Below are 16,933 nucleotides of genomic sequence, written 5' to 3'. Positions count from 1 at the left end.
TGCTTCAGTTTAGGGGTGTTTGTTTTTTCAGGTAAAGCACACAGAAGTAGCATTGATCTTTTAATTCCTCATGCAAAGAAGAAATATTTGCTCTTCTCTTATTTAGTGTGTCTAATTCTCGGTGAGGCTGGCAGCGGGTGGCAGGGTCGGGTCAGAGAGGATGCCGGAGTGCTGTGGCACCTGGCCGGGCTGGCTGCTGCCGAGCCTCAGGCTCGTCTTCCGTACTGTCATCATCACCGCCGCAGCCACCATCTGCTCACGGCTCAGACAGGCACTCCCGCTCCTGGGGAGCTGACCCCCACCACCCTGCCCCTCCTGCTCCAGGCTCCATCTGGGGAGCTGACCCCCACCGCCCTGCCCCTCCTGCCAAGGTTCCATCTGACATGGTACTGGGTGCCTCTGTCCCACACCTCACACTCAGCACCCTCAAAGCGGGGCACTCCCCCGCCTCCACCAAGCTCACCACCATACAGCCAGGCCCGGAGCCAGGGGCCCTTGGGAGACACAGCCACATCCTAATTGATGCCCCAGGTTGCTTAAATTTGGGGCTGAGAGAGAGGCACAAGACAGGCTGGAAAACGTCACAAAACCAGGCCTGACGTGAAGCAGACAGCCCAGGGCCTTGGGCTTTGCCAGTGGGGTCACTTTCAGTCTGAGCCCCCTCTGCCCTCCTGACCCTGGCCCACCCTAGAGCGCCACCAGCTGTGGCCTTGGTGTCTGTCTGCAGGAGGGAACCAGTACCTCCCTTGGGTGGTTGAGAAAGGGGGCCCAGTGAGGGGAGGCTCAGTGGAGTGTGGTCGTGGATGCAATTATCTGTCCCCTCCTTTGATCACTGACTCCCACTTGCTCGCTCAGGGTTGCGGAACCCCTGGAGGTGATGTGTGTGGACCCCCCAGCCCAGTCATGGGGCTGGAAGACTTCTTGTTCTGTTCAGGAGAAATGACCGAGTCACAGCTTATAAAACCCCCGCGAATGTTCCTCTGTCTCCCCGTGGGTGAGGGAGGCCCAGCCCCTGCTCTCTAGTGCTCAGGCTCAGGGTGGCAGACCAGGCAATGGTTGGGGACGCACCTCTGCGGTTGTGGCCTGTGGCAGGTTGTCCTGGAGAAGCTGCCACACCACTTGCCTTAGGCTTGTTTGAACTACCCCAGCCACCCCATTCTGTGCTTTTGGAGGCTGTCCAGGTGCCTCCTCCACTTGTGCTTTCCAGGCCAAGGAGGACTGGGTGGCTGTCTGCCCGGGACCCTCTAGGAGTAGGGGCCTGGCACCTCCTCGCCCCTCCTCGGCTGCTGCGCGAGCTGATCCCCTTGTGTCTCTGCCCTACCCCCCCACCATGGACGGAAGCCCAAATGCAAGCGCGGTGGCTCCTGGGTTTGGGTGCCTCTCGGGGGCCCATATCGTGGCCCTTTGGCTGAGCCACTGCGTTGGTGACATGGTGTGTTTACTCTGTTCATGTTGTTCAGTGGCAGACTCTGGTGCTGAGTCACGGAAACTTGAACAGAGACTTTATCTGGAGTAAAGCAGTGGCTGCAGCACAGAGGCCTGGCGCTCCAGAGAAGCCATGGACTTTGATTTGAGGAGGACAGCTGCCTGCTTTCCTAGAAGCTTTGAGGAAGTTAGTGGTAGAAAAGGGAGAGGGTCTGGAAAATTGTCGTTTAAGCAAAGGTGAGTCATTCCAGAGGGGCAAGTCTGTGACTGGCTATGGTCCCCTTTTCCTTTGTCATAGGTGCGGGGTTCTGGGCTTTATTTACCCTGTATGAGGAAGTCTCAGGAGAAGGTGGGTTAGAAAGTCCAGTAAGTCAGGCTTACAGCTGGAAGCACCTGGGGCTGGTTAAGGCTGGTTATGGTCGTTTCTGGTTGACAGTGTGCTCATCACCACTCAGCTCCTGCAGCCACAGGGGCAAAGGCTGTGAGGCCTCCAGAAGCTGGTCCCCCCAGTTCCCCTGCCCCCCATAACTGCCAGGCCGTGTGGCAGGGCAGAGGTTGCTGAGGTCCACACCTCAGAGGGCTCCCCTGGAAGGAGGCACGCTTGTGCGGGGGCTGCCCCTTTCCCAGGCTGGGTGGGCTGTGGAACCTGCATTCCTGTGTGTGTGTGAATTCCCTGGAGCCCTGCTCCCATCAATCCTGGAGGGGCCCCACCTGCAGGACGTGGTCACGCTTTTGCCCTGTTGATGGCAGCACTCCGGGCACTTTGAGGTGGGCGCTCTCAGGTGGACCTTGGCCACAGGCCGAGCTCACCTTTCCCAGGGCTCTCCAAGCACCGAGCGACCCCAGCGTCCTGCAGGCCGGCTCTCCTTCCCTGGCTGCCCTCAGCCCCCTGGCAGGAGGCCCAGCGCCCTGGCGTGGGGGGTTGGGGTTAATTTCTGCCGCAGTGCTGCCCCCCCAGCACCGCCTTTGCTGACGTGCGTGTTTGTATTCAGGCTTCACTGCAGGAGGAGCAGCCTCGCTCTCAACACCGTGCTTTACGTCTCCAAATAATTCCTTTGTAATAAACTTAATTCCTGCCAGTACATGAATCGCAGCCTGGGAACCTGTCACAAAGTCAGATAATGTGACATCTCCTATTGCGTTGTCACTCTTGATTAGAGGCTCACTCTTAAACACCAATCTACAATTCTGCCTGCGCACCCTGCGACGTTAGTATCTCTTTACAGTCGTTACCGGCTGGCATTTCTGTCACTTTGGAGATGGGGCACAGGCAGCCACAACGACGCCCAAAGTGGAGCCTAGCGATTTTTAAAGCCATTTCTCCTCATCAGAGCAGCGGCTGTAATTTTGAACAGAAATTGAGCCAGATGTGTTTAGAAATCAATTGTAAAACCAGACCGCTCGGGCCCGAGTGTGTGTGCTGACTCTGCCGTTCTTCCCGCAAGCCCGTGTGCTCCACTTACCCTAAGGTGCATCTCATCGGCTGGTGCAGCGCGACTGTGTGGCACCCACCTTGGAAACAAGGCTGCGTACCAGAAGCCGTCCTGGCTGGGACACTCCTGCTCCGGGCTGTCCCTCTCTCGGGCTCGCTGCGGGCGGTGGCGGCTCTCCATTGCTGCTCGGGCATCCACAGCCCTGTGACAGGGCCACTCACCGTGAGAGAGGTAGCTCGTCTCTGCGTGAAAACTGCCCCCTCGGAAAAATCTGCCTCCCAGCACACCCAGCAAGCAGGCAGCCGGCGCAGGTGCTAGGGTCAGAGGGGCCGGGGTTCATACTTGAGGCCCTTGGAGGCTACCACTTGTTGGGCTGTGACTCTGGCCATGTCTCCATGGCCGTCCCTTCCCATGCTCCAAAGGAAGCAGGCTCAAGTTTCAGTAGTCCCAGGAGTTGCCTGCGTGCCAAGTGTCTCCCTTACAGGGCTCCTGCGCCCTACACGGGTACGATTTCTAATGCTTGCAGCACAGGAGTAGAGTTACACAACAGGGATTCAGCTCCTGACACTGGTCAGACCCCTTTCCTGCCAGAAGCTGCTCGGCAGGGCCCTACGCATAGTCACGTGTACGCAGTACGACGGGATGACGCTGCCGTGTATTCCTGCAGGGAAGCTGTAGAGATTATTCCGACACTGAGTAACAATGTGAAATAAGATTTTTCCAGATCATCCCCAAAACAGTAATTCTTCAAGAGGGAGAGAAATAAGCTTCTAATAGGAGGACTGAATTAACACTTGGATTATCTGACAGTCCAGTCACTAGAGAGGTGTGAGTCACGTGAACACGCAGGAAAAGATGTGAATTTCTGGCCTATCTGACCTGAGATAAAACGATGGAGTAACATAAAATTCACGTTGAACCGTGACGATGAGGGTATTGGGAATTCGAAAAGTATTTAAGATCAGTCATTGCTCCAGAAAAGTAGATGTGCAGATCGAGGTTTAGAGAAAGATGTGAAAGAAACGAGATAGAGGGTTCCCCAATTTTGGTAACACTGTAAACTTTTTTACATGGCATTACCAACAGGGACTTGTGAAGCAGGTATAAACTTTCCTAAACTGCTGTCGGCGAGGAATATCGAATATACCATGGATTGCCAGAAGAACAAACAATTCTATCTTGGAAGTACAGCCAGAATGCTCCTTAGAAGCCAGCATGGCGAGACATCATCTCACGTACGTCGGACATGTTATCGGGGGACATCCCTGGAGAAGGACATCCTGCCTGGTAAAGTAGAGGGTCAGCAGAAAAGAGGAAAACCCTCGACAAGATGGATCGACTCAATAGCTGCACCAGTGGGCTCAAGCCTAACAGCGATGGTGAGGACGGCGCGGGGCCTGGCAGTGTTTCGTCCTGTTGAACATGCGGTCGCTAAGAGTCGGAGCTGACTCGACGGCATCTGACGCAAGCAGACATCTAATTTCACTCCTAATCTTACATGCTTCTTTTTAAAGCCCAGTTGCTAGTGGCCATCAAGTCAGCGCTGACGATGACGACTGCATGTACGTCAGGTCGCTGATTTTTTAGAAGTACATCACCAGGCCTTTGTTCTGAGGTGCCTCTGGGTAGACTGGATCTTCCAACCTTTCAGTTAGCAACTGAGAGCATTATCATTTGCACCACTCAGGGATTCTGAGAACTTCTTCAAGAAGGCCCCCAAAATTATCTAACCTCCAGGGACCACAAAACCTGGATCCACTTCTGCCCTTTAGTGTTCATCTGGGCAGATAAAACATAAAGCAGTAGTTGACCAGGAGAGAGAGGGAACTTTCTAGAAGCCATGGGTAAGCTCGTGAGTCGTTTGACTATACATTGGTGGTTCCTGCATTCCAGAGCCTAAACATTCTCGTGTTTGCTTGCTCGGTTACCTCTGAGCCCCCTCACTCCAGGCCGCGGGATCAATTGTCAGAAGGATGATTACCTCTGCTTCTCTGCAGCTCAGATCCCTGGCAATCAGGCCAAAGCCTTTTGATTACAGTCGCTAGGTGGAATTGATGAAGAGACTGCCTGAGTGACTTTAGGAAAAATCCATAAGATTCATCCCCAAAGATAGAAAGGGCCCAGTCCCGTGGCCTCTGCGGGCGAGGCCGGGTCGGGGCCGGTAAATGTTATCTTTAATGTCATCCCCACCGAGCACATCTTCTTCTCCGAGGTGGGCGGCCAGCACCCCACACTTCCTGCAATCATTCAGAGATAATCAGATTGGATTATCTCTCTGAGCGTGCTGCAGGAATCCATTCAGTCACACGAGACAGACACTGAGATGTGGCTTTCTGAAGCATGGTCCGTGACCCAGTGGCCCATTATGGACCCCACCTTGAGGAGGGCCTTGCCCTCTGGGAGGCGGGTAGGGCGAGGGGAAGCAGGGCAGGGAGGAACCTTCCAGAGGCCTTGTTCACTGCCCCATTCTTTGCTGCAGAGGGGCTGTCTCCACAGGCTGGACATTCGCGGGGTGGCCATCTGCTCACCTGGGGGGCTCACAGCCTTTCTTTCATTCACAATACACCATGCACCATGGGCAGCCACCCTTCCTCCAAGAAGAGAAAAACAGCAGTGGTTTCCATCAGCTGGCACATTCTCTCCCTCGACCATTCTCTTCTTGGCTCCCATCTCTACTCAGAAAAAAATTAATAAACTATCCAGAGGGGTGGAAAAAGTTACCATCTGTTTAAAAGAAATATACCACGCACCACGTCACAGCCAGGCCCAGACCCCTAGGCTTCTGCTGGCTGGAGAAAGTGGTGATGTCCAGACTCTACTCAAACCAGATGGAAAGGGGATGGGTCAGAAACAGAGGGCCAGCACGACCAGAAAAGAAAACTGGTTGAAATGAATAAATACCCGGTGTGAGCTGGTGCTGCATGGTGAACGGACATGGCCTGACAGGCACGGGATACGGGGTGTGGGGAGAACCGTGCAGGTGCGCTAGAGCCTGCGTGGGCTGGCCGTGCCCAAGGAGGCAGGGTGCTGGGGCTGGCGCCACCCCCGGGAGGCTCAGGGGGCGGCCAGGGCTTTGGTCCCAGCCCAGACTGTTGATTATCTGAAGAGGACTTGAAAACAGTAATAAAACCCATTGCCATCGAGTCAGTTCTGACTCATAGCTGCCCTGTAACAGTAATAGAACCAAGTAACGTCGGCCTACTTTTATTATACCCAGACGCTGCCAGTTATAAACAATGTCAGGGATAAAATATTCCACCCCCAAAATATTTTGTTCTTCTGAAAATCCTTTCTGTGGCTCCTGTTACAGTATTTTTGTAAGCTTCAAATTAGCATGTCTTGATTGCTTATTCTCTAAAAGCCATTGAGTTCTACCTGTTTGGAGAACTCCGTGCACACGGTGGCCCCCACACACAGACGCAGGACCCACCGCACAGCCCTGGGAGGACTCCAAAAGTCAGACCACGGCTCCCGCATGCTCCCCACTCCTCATCCACTCATTCTTAAACTCTCCAAGCATTTCCTATCTTCCAGACAAGGAATCAATGATGATACACAGTGGGGCAAGAGCCAAGGTAGAAAGGTGCCCACTGTGGGACCTGAGATCTTTCCTTCACTGGCAGGGCACAGACAGCCTGGCTGAGTCTCACTCCCAGCATTGCTAGAGAGTTCGGCTGGGAAGCATGGAGAGCCGTGCTGTGGTGCCAGTTCAACGGTCGAAGGAACTCGAGGTCAGAGGGATGAGCTAGACCTGAAGCCCCTGGCCCTCCAGGGATGTGGGACATGGATGTGACCTGAGGGCCAGGCCTGGGCAGACAAGGCCTGACTGGGGAGAGGGAAGGAGCCTGAGGCCTTGGAGAGGTTGGCATGAAGCAGGCCCGTTGTTCACTTGAGAGGATGGGGCCCCACCTACCAGGCTGACCCTGTCAGGGGGAGCAGCTTGCCTCCCTCCTGAGGCAAGGGAGGAAACACGCATCATAGGACACTGCATCCCAAACCAGCACTCTGGGCAGGTGTGGAGGCCAGGTTCACAGGCATAAAATAAAGCCCACGTATTTTTTTTTTAACCTCAACAGAGATGAACAAAAAATGCCTCCACAACCTGGGGCCAGAGGGACCCCATAGAAAACCCCTACTGAATGTGAGCTCAACTAAGCTGAGCCTAGAAGAGCCGCCCCACAACACACAGGGCTTTGCACATGGTGGATGCAAAATCATAGAACAGTATGGAGAGATGTCAAACAAACACAGGGGAAAAAGAAAAGAAACCATTCAGCATAAGAAAAGAATAGTTGGATTAGAAAGTAGGAATCCAAAAGATGAAAATATAGTCATGAGGCAGTTTGTGTGGCTACCAGCGCGCCTCTTTGGGTAGAAAGGACAGACATGCTAACGGCAGCCTGAAGGGGAGCGGCTCTCAGGGGAACAGTGATATCCTGGCCTTGAGCCCTGAACTGGACTGGCTGGAATAGCCAGTTCCTCCCTCCAGGCCATCCTGCCCCAGTCAGCCCGCTCTGCTCGGTCAGCTCCCTCTGTCTGGTCAGCCCATTCTACCCTGTCAGCCCGCTCTGCCCCAGTCAGCTCTACCTGCCCTTCTTGTAAGGCCCCCACTGCTTGGCCTGGCCTTGCTCCCGGCGGGCCCTAGTCCTCAGCTCCATCTGAAACTTCCCCAGCATCTCTTAGTCTGTTCGTCCGAGGCTGGTCCTTACCAGGCCTCCCTCACATCTGCACGCAGGCCCCTGGCACCCACAGGATGCACCACCCACCCCATCCCTCTGGGTTCCATCCCTGCACTGAGCACCTGCAGGCTGGGGATGGACTCCATGCCCAGGGTAGTGCTGGGAGGGCGGAGCGTGCTCCCAGGACAGGGAGCTGGAGGGTGCACGGCCACAGCAACACAGCAATCTTGTCTTCTCTGGACGGCTGGATGCTTTCCACATGTGATCTCCAGGACTGGCATGGTGAGGTGGTTGTGCCCTCAGCGGAGGGAGTGGGAAGGGCCCACATAAGGGTGACCGTGGCGGCTTCAGCTGTGGCCGGCAGGCTTGCGACCATGCCCCCCGCTTTAGCAGGGTCTGTAACTGGCACGTTGCATCTGTTTGACAGCATCAGTCACTGCCTCCATCTATTTACCTCAGTTTTCAAACGTTTAAAAATAGAAACTTAATTAGACACTTAGCCAAATGCCAGCAGCACTATCCCCGCCCTTGGCTACAATGTTAATACCTCAGAAGAAAAGGGCCTGCTGGACAGGGAAGGCTGCTCCCACGTGCGGGTCCCTTAGCCGTTTGGAGACAGGCAGCGGGGCAGCTCCATGGGGGTGCTCTTAGCCCAGGTGGGAAGGCTTGGAGCTGGCGGCTGCCTCCCTGGACACGTTCGTTCTGCAGATGGGCCAGGGCAGGGGAGCCAGTCGTTGGGCGAGTCCCAGGCTTGCTCTACACTTCTCACACCTCTGAGGCGTCCTGGCAGGCAGCAGGGGGTGGGGAGGGGGCGCCTCATTCAGCTTTCTGAGTGTCTAGTTGTCACCACACAGTCCAACAAGGAGCCCTGCCGTGGGGCCTGGGCCCTTGTGAGCGTGTCCTTTCGGGTTCTCTGTGATACACTCTGTGTCAAGCTCCATGGACCCCAGGGCCTCCCTGCCCTTCAGAGAGTAGTGTCCACTGGCTGAGTACCCATAGGAGATGGGTCCCCAGCCCCCATCTGCGCCCTCTCTAAAGCTGACCTTTCCCAGCCTGAGCCACGGTGCGCCTCTGCTTCCTGGACAGGGAGAATCAATGTGAGGACAGAGACTCCGACAACTCCCGGAATTTAATAATTTTTTACAATGTGTGTAACAAGGAAAAATACTATTTTGCTGGTGAATCTATGAAATCAACTCAGTTTCATCACAGTTTAAACGTAGCCTTTAAAAGTTTGGTTCGTTTACTCACGTGCCTTGAGCCCTGCCTGGAAGGGCTGCCTCTCCTCCTAGGGGTGGGGCTGGGGGTGCCTCAGTTTGCTTTACTGCGGTATGGGCCCACCAGCCTCCCTTATGGGGACTTGGGAGGTTAAATAGGTGCATATGAAGCTCTCTGTGGGCTTCCTGCCACCGATGTCCTCACTCACCCTGGGGTGGAGGAGACTCGGAGCCAGCACGCAATCACTCTGCACCCAGGCGCTTGAAGATCGAAAGAGGCAAAGCCTCCAGGTAGCCATCCCCCACTCTCTGCCCCATCCCAGGGGAAGGATCCGTGCGTGCTGGGGCATCACACCATGGCCGTCAAAACAGCAGGCTGTACAGTCGGGCGGCGTGGGCTCAGATCCCACCTCCACTGTCTCGCAGGTGTTTGGCTCTGGGCAGGTGGCTTCCATTCAGAGTCCAGCTCCCTCGTTGTAAAACCCATTGTGGTCAAGACAACTCCAACTCCAGAAAGACCTTTGCTCTACGGGGCTTTCAGTGGCTGAGTTTTCAGAAGTAGGTCACCAGGCCTTTCTTCCAAGGCACCCCTGGGCGGTTTTGAACCTCCATACTTTCTGTTAGCAGCCAAGAGCATTAACTTTGTACCACCTCGGGACTTCTGCTCATTCCACGGTAGTCACGGTAATACCTTGGAGGATGAAGCTTAGAATCCTGGGGCACACAGTTAAGCACCGGGCTGCTAACTGAGAGGCTGGGGGTTCAAACCCACCCAGCAGCTCTGCAGAAGAAAGACCTGGCTATCTGCTCCTGTAAAGGTGATAGCTTAGAAAACCTCATGAGGCAGTTCCGCTCTGTCGCATGGGGTTGCTGTGAGTTGGAATTGACTCGAAGGTACCCAACAACAACAGGGTGAAGGTGAACTTAGAGGGAGTGTTGGCGAGGTGCCAAGCTGTGTGGGTGTGCGAAGGGCCCTTGGTATGTGCTGGCTGCTCTTGGAAGGACGTGTGCCCCCCTGGGGTGGGGGTGGGGGCAGCTACGAGCAGTCTCATGCTAGGGGTTCCTCTGGGCTCACTGCTGCTTGGGGGCAGAGCTGAGGAGTATCTGGTGCCCCAGTGGGCTCAGGAAGCCTCACAGAGCATCCCCATCTCCTTCAGCTCCATCCCTGTCCCCCCCACCCACCCCCATCCAGGCTGTCACCTGGATTGGTCTGACTGCAAGCCGCTCACACAGTTCCATTTTTCCTCTTTTATAAAAGACCTGTTTATTCTTGGTTTACCTGCTGCGTGGGGCTCAGACACAAATTGTTACTGAGATTAGGAAGCCGGCATTTGTGTGGTCAGGCTGAGTTGACCAGCAGAAAGTTATCCCTATTTCGTTTGCTCAAAGTGATGCATTCTACATCCAAACTGGGTCAGTAGACTTGGCGTCTTCTTCCTCAGGTGAGAGAAAGCACTGGAACCTTCCGTGGGGCTCCAGCCCGCCCGGGGCAGCTCAGTCTGGCGTCTTCAGGCAAATGGCATTCCCTCAGCTGCCTGTGCCCTGCCCCAGGACATATCAACACCCAGACAGACAGACACACAGACAGGCGAGTGCCTTACCTCCAGGGTGCCCCCACCCGTGCACAGGCCTGTGGTGTGCCCCCACCCGTGCACAGGCCTGCAGCGTCTCTTCTCCCCCTCTGAGCCCAGTGTTGGGTCTCTGTCTGTCACAGCAGGTATGCTTGCTTGTAAGGTGGGACTAGTGTTTGCTGAATGTGCTTGTTGTCTCATTAAATGTTCACAGCGGCCCTGTGAGGAAGGCAGTGGTTTCCCCCCTTACAGATCAGGGCCTTAGAGGGGTAAAGTGCTTGGCCACAGCCACAAGGCAGAGCCAGGGCCAGAGCCCAGATTCCTGTTATCCCTCAGAGGAGGCACGTGGGCCAGGTTGGGTGGGTCCAGGAAGGCTCGCTGGAGATGGGGAGCCAACTAAGTCCTGGTGGATGGGAGAAAGGGTAAATAGGATTAGGGTCAACTGCATATAAAAGTAGAATTTTAAAAATCACAGCATATTTCCTTCTCCCATAAAAAATGTCCAGAGGTAAGCAGTCCTGGGCTGGCATGGCAGCCTGATGGTGTTATCAGGGACTAAGACTCCTATCTTTCTGCTCTGCTGTCTGTACCTTCCATCCTCAAAGTCACCTCATAGCCTAGGATGGCTGCTGGAGATCCAGCTATCACATCCACGTTCCAGGTAGGCTGGCAGCAGGAAGAGAAAAAGGCCCTCCTCCCTGCCTAGTAAGTTTTGATTGTATACTGGACATTGGGGAAGATACATTCTCCTGACTCTGGATTCTGTTCTCTTACTCTGAGGAGTGTCAATTTTTAGCCCTGCCAAAATCAGTAAGGAGCCCTGATGGCTCAACAGTTCAGGGCTCAGCTGCTAACCAAAAGATTGGTGGTTCATACCCACCCAGCAGCTCCATGGGAGAAAATCCTGGCAATTGGCTTCTGTAAAGATGATGCCAAGAAAACCCTATGGGGCAGTTCTTCTGTGTCACGTGGGGTCGCTATGAGTTGGAATTGACTCCACAGTACCCACCAACAAGACCAGCAGGAATGGATTCTCCAGGGTGACATCTGTGGTCTAAAGGAGGAGAAGAAAGCCCATGACAAGCCAGAGGACAGCGTTCTAGTGTGAGGTGGGGAAGAGGTGTACAGGGGTTAGCTAGGAGAGGGGCAGTTGAGGAGACTGGAGCAGCAGCATAGGCACACCCTGCGGAGCCTCGACTTAGGGATCTGGGTTTTCTTCTTAGAAAGCCGTTGAGTGGTTTAAAGAAAGTAGAGTGACAGGATTAGATTTTGTTAAAAATGTAATGTGGATAGTGGTTTATCGGGGGTGATGGTAGAGGGGGAGCAGGGAATCCAGTGAGGAGGCCATGGGGCCTGTGGACGAGCGTGTGACCATGACTTGTCTTAAATGCCGGCCCATGAGGGTGTCCACGCGGGGGAACGATCATGGTTTGCCTCGAGTACCTGAAGGTGGGGGTGACCACAATGCGGAGTGACCATGGTTTGCCCTGAGTGCCGGGAGGTGGGGGTATCCACTCTGGGGAGTGACCGTGGTTTGCCCTGAGTACCGGGAGGTGGGGGTGACCACAATGCGGCGTAACCATGGTTTGCCCTGAGTGCCGGCAGGCGGGGGTATCCACGCTGGGGAGTGACCGTGGTTTGGCTTGAGTGTGTCCATCGGTCTCTTGGCCGTGTGCAAGGGGAGATGGAACGAGAGGCTGGTGAGATCACCGAGCACCTGTGCTCAGGACCCAGGGGTGTTTTCTCTTTGAATGCCTGTTTTGGAAAAGGGACATGAAATTAATTACAAGGGCAGTCTCTGCCTGTGCTGCCAGGGGCCCCTCCGAAGATGGCTCTATTGAGGTGCCCCCTTCCAGTTCTCACCTTCTGGATGGCTGTCAGCCTGGCCAGCTGACCAGGCCCAGCAGCTGGCAGTCCCCACCCGGCCGCTGTCACTGCCAGGCTATTTTTAGCCCCATTTGGTCCAGAACTTGACAAGATTTTCAAACTAATAACTGGATTGTCAAAGACATCAGCTGTCAGAGCTGTCACACCCTGGGCCTCCTGGAAGGCCTGGGAGAGGGCTTTGGGAGAGGACCCAGGGACTGCCTAGCCCCATGGTGGGTGGGGCTGGGGGGCCGCATGGCATTTAAGGACACCCCCAGTATGGCCTCCACTGCAGAGCCAAGGAAAGGCCTGGTCTTGGGAGCCGAGGCCCGCCACTGGGGGTACAGGCGTGATGGGGAGATGATGAATCAGACACCCCAAAGGTCTCCACCCTGGTGCGAGGCAGCGGGTCCATGTAGCCCGACCTTTCCGAGTACGGCTGCTTCCATTTCTCTGAGCATCAGGCTGTGGTCTTTGATCTGCTGGTTAAAAGGGCACCGAGTGTGGTAGAAGGTTAAGAATGAGATAAATAAGAAGGAACTTCTCTGTGGCCCCGCATGTGTGTAGAGGGCCCCCAGGCCCTGTGGAGGGTGACTAGTGACCGTCCCCTGCACGCCTTCTTCTTCAGCACGTACCCCAGCCCCCACCCCTCCAGCCGAGCAGCTCCCTCATGACGACAGGCTTCTGACCTTGGAGAGGCCGATGAGAACTGAGGGCCCCTGCATGAACATCCCCCCATGCACGCAGTGGGGACCCTCCACAGAACATGTCCACCCCCCCTTGCACACAATGGGACCTGCCACAGAACATGTCCACCCCCGTGCACGCAGTGGGGACCCTCCACAGAACATGTCCAGCCCCCTCCTGTGCACACAATGGCGACCCTCCACAGAACATGTCCACCCCCCGTGCACACAATGGGGACCCTCCATAGAACATGTCCACCCCCTGTGCACGCAGTGGGGGACCCACCACAGAACATGTCCACCCCCGTGCACGCAGTGGGGGACCCTCCACAGAACATGTCCACCCCCCATGCACACAATGGGGACCTTCCATAGAACATGTCCACCCCCTGTGCACACAGTGGGGGACCCTCCACAGAACATGTCCACCCCCCACCCCGTGCACGCAGTGAAGGACCCTCCACAGAACATGTCCGCCTTGCCTGATTCCACCGTCCAGGCCGGCTTGCCCCCACCTGATGCTCAGAGCCTTGGGCTTTCCATCACTCGGCCCCTGCGTCTCGTGCCCTTGGCGCGGTCCCACAGCGGTGGCAGCCTTGGAGACCTTCAACACAGTCCAGGTCTACATTGAGCACCATCTGAGAGGCAGACATGGGGCTGGGGGCCTGAGGAGGGGTATGGGCAGATGAGCCTGGTATGCAGGTGACGTGGAGAAAGCAGAGTGCCTTCAGGGTGGTGCTCCTGCTGCCCAGTGGCAGTGGGACCCAGAGGGCTCCGCTTCCCACGGAGGAGGACAGTGACTTTGGTCGCCACCCAGGCCCCCACAGCCAAGTTCTAGGGTCAGAGAGAGCCCAGGGAAGGTGTGGTCCCACAGGAAAGCAGGGTGTATGGCCAAAGGAATGGGGACGAGATTCCATGTAGAGAAACCCCACAGCGTCCCTCCTCCACGAGGAGTTCCCAAGGGCGTCAGGGGTCCCCAGCATGGCCCCCATCCCCTAGAGCAGCCTAGGCAACCTTTAGGCCCTCCTGCATCTGAGAATGGCCTGGGGCCTCAGGCTGAGCCGCCGTGCTGTTCTTGAGTTCTAGAGACACAGGAGGGAGGTGGGAGAGGAATTGACTCCCCGCAACTAACAAGAACGGCATACTGGTAACATTATTTCCATTTTTCAAAGGTAATTAAGGCACGACCGCCTTCTAGAAGTTTTCTCCTGGCAGTGCTCCACCCCTTCCCAGCAGGTTGGGATGCCCACCCTCTGGTTATCTCTTGCCCTCAGGCCTGGCTAAGTGGGGAGAGAGCGCCCAGCCCAGTTCTGACTCCTGCCGACCCCGTGTGTGCAGAGAACTGCTCCATAGGGTTTTCAAGGCTGAGGCCTTTTGGAAGATCTCCAGGCCTGTGTTCCAAGACGCTTCTGGGTGGATTCGAATGGCCAACAACCTTGGGTTAATTGTCAGGTACAGACTGCACCACCCATGGTCTCTGTTTCCAGTTCATCCACTGCAAAAAAAAAGGCAGAAGGAAATTGAAAACGAAGAGTTTTACAGAAGAAAAGTAAGGACTGTCGCTTCCCACTGCCCGGTGCCACTGCTGCAAAGGTGTCTCTGCACTCTGCCGTTTGTCCTGTGCATCTCTCAGTGGACCTGGCATCAAGCAGCCTGCGTGTCTTTCCTTCCTGATCTCGTCACTTAATGCCTTACCTGGAGGAGCTCCCAGCACCATTACAGTTTCTTTGGCAACATATTTTTTAACTGCTAAATGAATATTCCATCCTGTGGATGTACCAATTTTTTTTTTCCACAGACATGACCAGAGTTGACCTTTTTTCCCCTAACTTTTTGTTATGAGAAAACTGAAGCATATGGAGAAGCTGAAAGAATAATTCGGTGAACACCTTTACGCCTGTCTCCTAGACTCAGCAGTTGCTAGTGTTTGCCGTTTTCGCCTTATTTATTGATGTAGAAGGAGTCCCTGGGGGCACAGACAGTTAAGTGCTAGACTACTAGCCAAAAGGTTGGAGGTTCAAACCCACTCAGAGGCACCTCGGAAGACAGGCTTGGTGATCTACTCCCGAAAGGTCACAACCTTGAAAACCATGTGGAGCAGTTCTACTCTGCACACATGGGATCCCCACGAGTCGAAATAAACTCCATGGCAACCACCAAGAAGACTGAGAGAGATGTGGGGTCTTTTGGATGAACCATCTGAAGGTAAGCAGCGGACGCAGACCCTCTGCCCTGTCCGCTAGCCCTGTAGCTCCAGAGAAGGAAGCCCCCTTCACAGACCCAGTGCCATTAACCCGAAACCAAAGCCATTGCTGTCGAGTCAATTCCGACTCACAGCGACCCTAAAGGACAGAGTAGAACTGCCCCGTAGGGTTTCCGAGGAGCAGCTGGTGGATTTGAACTGCCCACTCTCAGTTAGCAGCCTGAGCTCTTAACCACTGCGCCACCGGGGATCTGCAGTGCCATTAGCACACCTAATAAAATTATCTCCGATTCCCTACTAAAAACAAACCAAATCCATTGCCATCTCATTGATTCCAGCTCATGGCAACCCCGTGTTTGGCAGAGTAGAACTGCCCCGTGGGGTTTCCTTGGCTGTGATTTTGACAGGAGCAGATGGTGAAGCCTTTCTTCTGAGGTGCAGCCGATGAGTTTGAACCGCCAACCTTCAGGGGATACCTGGGGGCCCCATCTACTACCCAGGGGCTGTTTGAACTTCCCCAGGATCCTTTCCGGCAGGTGGTCTTCCCAGTGGAGGGCTGCACCCTTCTGAGCGTGTGCCAGGCTGAGCAGGGGCAGGCCGTGTCTCAGGGTTCTAATCTGCGAGCCCACTGGGTGAGGGTGGCTGAGCACCTTCTCTTCGTGGAGCATGTTTGCCTCTCTTTCCCTGCCACCTTTCCATTCACGAATTTCAGGATTTGGTCCTGTCTCATTTAGGAGTTCTGTCGGGGCTAATCCCAGGCCGACACCAGGGCCTGCTTTCTGGCCCCACACCCACCTTCTGGGGCGCCCTCAGAGTGGCAGGGCCAGGGGACAGCCTGAAGCTGGTTAAAACCATCCCCACACCCCTAGCCCCTGGGCCCTGCCAGCAGGCAATGTCAGCCCTTTTTGGTTTAACTGAATCTTCCCTTTTTTTCTTATCTTTGGCACGTGTGCTTAATAAGCACAGATATTTTATGTTGAAATAGGAATTCCAGCCCTAGCTGTCAGGCACAGGGAGGCGGCATACAAATGACAGTCCCCCAGGCGGTGACCCTCACCTCGGAGTGCTTGGCCTGTGGGGGCTGTGCTGGCTGGGTGGCCGTGTGGGAGTGGAGGGGAGGGGACCGTGGGCTAGCATGACTCCCCTCCAAGGCTGGGAATCTGCCAGAAGGCCAGAGTCGATGGCGTGCTCATGTGTGTCTATGCATGAGTGCACGTGTGTCCTCCCCGTGGCCCAGGAGGGAGCAGTCCTGCCACCTCCGGGGACGCACCTCCGGGGATGCACGAGGTGTGAGGAGCTGGTCCAGGCCCCGGGTGTGCGTTAGGATGATGGAGGGGTCAGTGCTGATGACAACACGGCACGGCTCAGGTCACTGCCCCCCCAGAGCCACCCCAGCTAGAGAAGGGGCCCTCACTGCCGTATCTCGAGAACAGGCAGTCTCAGGCTGCTGTGCCACCCCGCACCCCATACAAGGGCGGTGTGTGCGTGCCAGGGTGCTGGACAACCTCTCCAGCCCTACCCCTCAGGTTCCTCATCTAAAACACTGACAACTTGGGCAGGAAGCCCCCTACCCCCGAGTCCCCTCCCATGGTCCCCGAGGCTTGGGGGGCCTTCCTCCCACACAGACATGGCCTCCAGGCACCACACGTCGTCCTGTGTTGTGGCCAGGCCGCACAAATTGGACATCTGGGGGTGGATGGAAAAGTGAATTAAACCAATTAACCTGCTACCTGCCTTGTGTGTCAACACGGGGCTCCTGATCCATCGTTCTAGTTAAAGCAGGAGAATAATAATAGTAGGCAAATGGGCCCTTTTAGCCCCGTCATGGTTAATTTATCCATCTTCGCGCCTCA

General features: G+C 55.4%; 1 protein-coding gene across 13 annotated transcripts in view; it reads left to right on the top strand.

The window, feature by feature from the left end:
* TBC1D22A (TBC1 domain family member 22A) overlaps window positions 1-16,933 on the top strand; it is a 465,294-nt gene that overhangs the window by 434,983 nt on the left and 13,378 nt on the right. The gene's annotated exons all lie outside the window — the stretch shown is intronic.

Source organism: Loxodonta africana, chromosome 4, assembly GCF_030014295.1.
Source record: "Loxodonta africana isolate mLoxAfr1 chromosome 4, mLoxAfr1.hap2, whole genome shotgun sequence".
NCBI lineage: Eukaryota > Metazoa > Chordata > Mammalia > Proboscidea > Elephantidae > Loxodonta > Loxodonta africana.
Note: the sequence above shows the minus strand (reverse complement) of the source record. Positions and strands in the feature narration are given on the sequence as shown.